The sequence below is a fragment of the Lycorma delicatula genome, chromosome 1 (assembly GCF_047948215.1).
Source record: "Lycorma delicatula isolate Av1 chromosome 1, ASM4794821v1, whole genome shotgun sequence".
Taxonomy (NCBI): domain Eukaryota; kingdom Metazoa; phylum Arthropoda; class Insecta; order Hemiptera; family Fulgoridae; genus Lycorma; species Lycorma delicatula.
Window position 1 is genome coordinate 249253053 of NC_134455.1, and position 7658 is coordinate 249260710.

Consider the following 7658-nt stretch of genomic DNA (forward strand, 5'->3'; position numbering starts at 1 on the left):
TGTCTGCCTTAAAAAGTACAGAGAAAAGGTTGTACTGCAATAAAAAGAAAATTAGAATCATCCATTAATAAAAAATGTACAACTGGATGAAAATGAGAAAGATGAAATCACTTCAAAAATATTGTCACCTGGATAAGAAAATCTAATTGAAAATTATATTTAATGTTTAAATTCAATAAAATAAGCAAATTAAAAAATTCCAGAACATGCAGGTTAATTTTGTTTGCATATGCTCAGTCATATTACTACATGGTGTAAGGGCATGAGGTGGTGCTGTAAATGTACACTTTAATAGTCTTCATAGTACAAAAGTATATACTAAAAGCAGCCTTAAGAAAACCCAGGCTTTACTAAACAATTGTTTCAAGAATTCCATTTTCTAATAATCAGGTAACTATACATTAAGAATTTACTATTATGAATCAATAAAAATAGATGTTCATTTCTCCATCATATTACAGTCTACAAGATATCTAATATTTTTGTAAATACTAGTACTGACTTAAATATATGTAGATGGTAATTCCAGTACAACAGAAAAATTATTAAACCAATTATGTTACACGTTATTTTATAAATGGAAATCTCATCAATATTAATTAAGATATGGATGAATAGATTACTGACATTTTTAATCTCCTAATTAACTAAAAAATTTAGGTAGTCTTTGGTTCTGAATCTATTGATGTATTTACAATCTATTTTGATGTAACTTAGTTATCAGATATGTTCTCAGTAATTATATATATATATATAAACGTATTTATAAATACTTATAAGCTAAAATGATAATTTTGTTTATCTTGGCAATACTAATGCTGTAGTTTTTTTTTTTGAAAGGTTTTAATGCTATTTCCTATTGTCTACACGTAATATGTAATAATATTATTTCTAAGATATCTATAATTTCATCTCTGCTTAAAATATAATGGCTCATACCTGTGCAGAGGATTTTCCTTTGCAGTTATTAGTTTTCTATACATATATATATATAAATTGTAGCTATTCTATCTGCTGTACACAGATAGAACAGTGACTGGCTTACACGGTAGAGGGGGCTACAGTTGGAAAATGCCACGAGTGAATTTAATGTAATCATATGAGATATAAATGAACTAATTTACAAAGATTGTTTCTGATTGTTAAAAAGGCAGAATACATTAAACAAACAACTTTACATGTCGTTTATTTGTTTTACAAGTAATAAAATGTGCAAATAGAAAAATAAAACTTGAGTTACAAAGCAATGAATTATTGTTTATTTGTTTAAGTCAATACAAAAATTTAAAGATTAATCTTATAAAACTACATTTTTAGTCATAAAAAATCCAATCTACATAATGGAGAAACTCCGTTTTGAATTCACATTATTACCAGAAAGTGATGAGAAATCAAATGTTTATTCCATAACCTCAATTACCACACCGGATAATAAGATTTAAGCAATACCAGAGCTACAGGCAGCTAGCCATCACAAGGAACTAATGAGAACAGCAAAATATAGTAAGGTAAGAAATAGTTTAAAGAAAAGGTACCAGGTTAGGAGAGTTTGGGTACAGATGACACAAGAGCTTGTAAGTACATACATTGATGATGAAGGAAATTTACAATTAGGTGATCAATTTTTGCAAGAGAAAGATCAAAATCAACAAACTTCTGCTGCTGCATTAAAGGAAACAAGTACGTGGGAGAAACTTCTGCAAAAGTTGGTGGAAAACATGCGAGAAAATAGTCAGCACAGGTTAAGGCACGTGGCAGAAAAATTTATGAATGAAAAATTCACAAGCAAAAATTCTAATGTAAACCAATGGATGGATATATTCGAAAGAGAATGTGTGCGCTTAGATATAACAGCAGACGAAAGGAAAATTTAAATACTTAGGTTGTTTTCACGGATAAGTCTTGTGCAGACTGATACACCTCAATGATTATAAAACTGACAATGAACACAGAATGTATGGCATGGAAAAGCGCAAGTTTTGTGAGGCATTTGCAAACTAGGGTTGGAACTGAGTTACCTATGCACTATCGTATAGATACAAGGAGGGCTCATTGTTAGATTATGCAATAACAAAAGAAACTTTTATTAGATATGAGGGGATCAATTGACAAGACTACCTTGGTGGACCTGGTTGCGGCTGACTTACTAGAGTTTATACTTAATAAGGTAGATAGGTACAATAAAAAATACGGTGGATTTATTTAATGAGGTTAGCAGATATGTACACATGGTAAATAATATGAAATTTATAGATAAGAGAAGGAATGAAAGTCTGAGAAATGAAGGAAGAAGTGAATAGAAAACCCCATGTAAGATTTGTGAAGGGTTGAATAAAAGTACTCGCTATCATCCTGAAGCTGCTTGCTGGTTTAGAACAAAAGGGAATAAGGTTAAGAAAAATTTTATAAAACATGTCAACAATTCAGTGATAGAAGCTGCATTAAATGAGAATGAACAAAAAAAAGTAACTACACCATTAACCTACGTCAAGCTGCTTATGGAAAATGAATTGGACATAGTTGGAGTGAATGATTTGGGATCAAATATTTTTTTAATAAACTCTAAATTATTAAATCTGAGAGGAAAAAAACACTTCCAATAAAGCAGACCTAGTGATGATTAATGGTGTTAAAAAGACGAATGGTTTAATAAACCTGAGAATAAAAATTTTTGGGATGGAAGCACATGCTGATGTATAGATAATAGACGAAAGTAACTTCAAGTATGACTTCTTGATTGGACTTGACATGATATGAAAGTTTAAACTTTGCCAAGATGAGTATCTGAAGGTAATTAATAAAAGTCTAAAATTAGATAGAAATTGGGTAGAGGAGATTTCTACACATCAAAAAGCGATTCTTGATTTGCTGATTGAAAAATAGTAATGCCGGAATATGCAAAGTAAATTTTAATGAACATGTAGGAGAAAGAGACTTCAAAATAAACATAATTCATTTAGATCAGTATCAAAAGTCAGAGATAGATAAACTAATTGGTAAATACAAATCAGTTTTTCAAAAGATAAATATGATATTGGGTCTGTGGATAAATATGAAGTGCGACTTAATGGTCGAAAGTATTGCACTAAAAGGCCATCAGGTGTACTATAGACGATAAAAGGAGATGGAGAAATAAATTTCAAAATTACAAAACAGACTGATAGAAGAGTCCTTCAGCCCATTTGCCGCACCAATAACTTTGGCATTCAAAAAAGAGGACGGAAGGAAAACTAGGCTGTGTATAGATTTTAGAGAGCTAAATAAGATTGTAGTACCTCAAGCTCAACTATTTCTGCTGATTGAGTACTTTGTTATAAAGACAAGACATCGCAAATTTTTCTCATCACTGGATATAAACTCTGCTTTTTGGTCAATTCCTTTGTGGATTGAGGATAGACAAAAGGCAGTGTTCGTAACGCAAGAGGGGACACTTCCAGTGGACTTGTTTACTTTTTGGACTTAAAACTGCACCTGCAATTTTTCAAAGAATACTAAGGAACATACTGAGGAAGTATAAATTAAATGATTTTTCTGTTAACTATATAGATGATATCCTTGTTTTTTATAAAACCATCACTGAACACGTTGACCATCTAACACAATTGTTTGAGACGATAAGGAAAGAGGGTTTCAGAGTGAAGATTACATAATGCACATTTGCATCACATTCAGTTAAATATCTGGATCACATAATACAATATATTTATCTTGTAAAAAGACGGTCTCACTGAGGTCTTTTAACGGTCTCACTGAATTCAGTGTGACCGTTAAAAGATAATCTAGTTTCGATAAAGGGATTATTCCAAAGACTCGAAAAAATATCAGACAATTTTTAGTGAAGATCAACTTCTACCATGACTACATACCGAAGAGAGCTATGATCCTGAATCCACTGCCTAATCTGCTAAGAAAGAATCAGAAATTTTTTTGGTCTGGGCAATATCACAGAGCATTTGATATGATAAAATACCTACTGTATTCAAAACCAATTCTAAGATACAGATGCAGCTTTGGAAGGTATTGGGGCAATTTGGAAACAGACACAACCAGACAACACAGAAAAACCATTGGCATATTTCTCAAATAATTAAACGAGACCCAGAAAAACAAAAAAGCAACATACTTAGAATGTTTAGCAATTAAAGAAGCAATAAGATACTGGCAGCAATACTGGTTAATGGGTAAATCATTTATGGTTTATTCAGACCACAAACCACTGGAAAATTTGAATATAAAATCTAGAACCAATAAAGAGATGGGTGACTTAACATACTACGTACCGCAATATGACTTACAAATAAAATATGCTCCTGGAAAAACAAATTTGGAAGCAGACTGTCTTAGCAGAAACTCACTATTGGGATCGGATGAGAATTCAGAGGAACAACTACAGATCGTAAACTGGATTAAACTAGAAGATATCCAGGCTGATCAAATCAAATAATGAGCACGTACAGGTGGAGTGAAACAAGTTACTTAAGAAACATGATGTCTATTTTAAGAGGGTCAGAAAAAAATGTTTATCCTCAGATTTGTTAAACCATTCGCCTTTTAACACCATCAATCATCACTAGGTCTGCTTTATTGGAAGTGTTTCCATTTCCTCTCAAATGTAATAATTTAGAGTTTATTAAAAAAATATTTGATCCCAAATCATATACTCCAACTATGTCCAATTCATTTTCCACAAGCAGCTTGACGTAGGTTAATGATGTAGTTACTTTTTTTTGTTCATTCTCATCTAATTCAGCTTCTATCACTGAATTGTTAACATGTTCTATAAAATTTTTCTTAACCTTACCCCCTTTTGTTCTAAACCAGCAAGCAGCTTCAGGATGATAGCTGGGGTTAGCTAAAGACAGTTCAAACAAAAATCCATACCAACCGGCATAAATAAACTGTATTTTATGTCCAGAACTTATTTTGCCTATAATGAAAGAAATAACTAATTGAAGATATAAGTTATAAAAACAAAGATTTGAAACTATAAATTTTCTGTAAAAAATAGGATTCATTTTATTTTTGGTATAGAGTCCTTGAAAGACTGAGAATTTGAGCCCGGGAGTTTGTTCTTACTTTTTTTAGAAACCTGTAGAAATTGTAATTTGCATAATACAAACCATAACAGAGATATTCAGGCTCAAAAGGTGGAATAATAATAAAAGATAGAAAGATATTCAATAGTTCAAAAGGCACACATTATGAAAATCTCAAATTTTCATAAATCCAACTTTATATAAGTTGATCTTTAAGACTTAGTTAATATATCGGCAGCAAAAGTTTGAAGTATGATGAAATTGACAAATTTCATTTTAGATTACATCAAACAAATTAAAATCTCACAATTAGCAATAATATATATTTTTTTACTTGAAGTGAGTTATATTCAAAATTGAAACCATTATAATAATTTTTTTATTGTGGTTTAAGATGTCACAGAAGTAGGCTAATTAACAGTTATTTCTGTACATAATTCGTCACTGAGGTCAAAGTTGCAGCTGGTAGTGCAACTTCTGTTAATGAAACACACTTTATTAGCCATTTTTTATACTAGTGCAACAAAGTAACTAAAGAGGAAACCATGTAACTAAACAAGATAAGGGAAAACCAATCATAAAATATACTGCTTAAATATACTGCACAGTATATTACGGGTACAGTGACCGTTTTAATCAGCACATTAGTTTTAGGGGGGGGGGGGGGGTTAACATTAACAATTACACTTAGAGCATTAACCAAACAGATAAAAAGAAAAAAAAAGAATATTAAAACATTACAACATTATATTTAACAATTTTTACATACATATTAATTGTAGATAAAATGTCCTGTAAAAAACTTTATGACTGTATAACATAAAAGACATAGTTTCATATTACTGTCACAAACAAAATCTAAGTCTGAATGTTCTAAAAAAAAAAGTTAACCTAACTTTTCACTTCAGCACTTAGCAGTGTTCACTATGGCATCATTACCAACTAATGAATTACCAAAAAAATGAATGCTAAACCCAACCACATCAAACAAAATATAACACCTCAAATAATTAAAAATAACCAATTCCATTAGAATTAAAAACCGATCATTTTTAATGAAATATTAACAATTTCAATAATGCACAATTCCAAACTAAATTTACTACACTACAGATCAAACTCCTGAAGCAACAATAGCAACGCGCCGAAACTCTTCTTCAGCTTCGATTAGTTGCCCAGATTCGACCAAAACATTATTGTGATATATGTCGATCACGTTTACTTTATCGAATTTAACAATCGAAACGATTGCATTAGACGTAAGTTTTTGTGAACTATATTTTTTTCAAATATTTGACAACAAAAGAGTGAACTGAATAAAAAGCGGTAATTCGGTTAAGTACTTATTGTTCAGTAAAACAAATACACGTTATATTAAGATGAACAAAATTTTATTAAACTAAAGTCAATAATTTTCCAGTTTAGTTTTTTGGCCATATTTTATTTCCATTTTCCGGAAAATAAGTATTTTCGTGTAGTATTTCAGTACCTGTATGTAGTTTTCTGTATTAACAAGTGGCGGGTCGCGTATTAGCACAAAGGACGTGCAGCACTCCTATTTCCACTTGATAGTATTGATAACATTTAATATAATGAATCCTTTTTTCTTTAATTCATTCTTTATACTTGTACAATATATAATCCTTAAGCTTAATGTAAGCAGCCAGCCCCTAGTTTATTAAAAAGATTCAAAAATCTTTGTATGGAACTATGCGCTTCACAGTTCCAACGGCTTGGTGTTTGGTTATTGTGCACGTGCATACATAGGAAGCTGCATGCGTGGGAGAGAAAGAACTGTAGCTCTCGCAGTGCTGACCCTGGCGTGCTGGTGGAAGATAGTTTTTTTTTACTCCACATGTGTATAAAATGTTCCTTTTCTAGTTTAGTCGATGTAAGGAATATGAAAGTGGTTTAATTGTTTTTTCAATAGTGATCAGAAGATGGCTCTTTGATTGCCAAATCTGTCCAAAAACACGCTGGAAGGGCGAAAGAGAAGGTAATTAGTAAAAACTAATTATGTATTTGTTTCTGTGTACAAAAAAATTTTAATTAAGCATCATTTTCAGTTCTTTTATTTTACAGAAAACTTTAACCATGGCCTTGAAAAGGCCCAGAAAAAATTTTCTGGAGCAACAGCACCCCTAATAATTTTAGCTATGAGCTGCCACTAGTATTTACTAATGTTTATTACAATAACTACTTCTTGCAGTATCATGGTGATCACAGACCTAGTGAACTTGAAGTTTACTTTAGACAGTCACTAATTTTGAAATAACCCTTAAATGCATGAATTACTTACGGTAGTAGAACTAAAATCTTTTTCCTAATTTGTACATTGCATTCTGTTCAACTAGTGAACAATAAGCAACCCCCTCCCCCTGAATTGTAGATGGAGATGATGTGTCTGATATATAAATGAGGTGTAGTTCATGTACAGACTCTGGCCACATTCCCGAGATGTGTGGTTAATACAACCCCTACTACCAAAGTATACAGTTATCCACTGTCTAGCATTCTAATCCAAAAAAAGCAACTTTTACTAGGATTTGAATCCCAGAACTTCAACTTCAGAAATGATTCTTAAAATTACTGATTTGCAATGACATGTTAACCACTAGACCA

At 31.4% G+C, this 7658-nt stretch overlaps 1 protein-coding gene across 4 annotated transcripts in view; it reads right to left on the reverse strand.

Moving 5' to 3' along the window:
* Tti1 (Telo2 interacting protein 1) overlaps positions 1–6209 on the reverse strand; it is a 98288-nt gene extending 92079 nt beyond the window's left edge. For 2 of the 4 annotated variants that reach the window (XM_075375312.1, XM_075375293.1), the window contains exon 1: positions 5806–6208. The gene's annotated coding sequence lies outside the window, so the exon portion shown is untranslated. Of the gene's footprint in view, positions 1–939; positions 1042–5805 lie in introns of those variants that run through there. The other 2 variants (XR_012757724.1, XM_075375299.1) reach the window with 2 other exon arrangements.
* Between the last annotated feature and the right edge of the window lie 1449 nt (positions 6210–7658).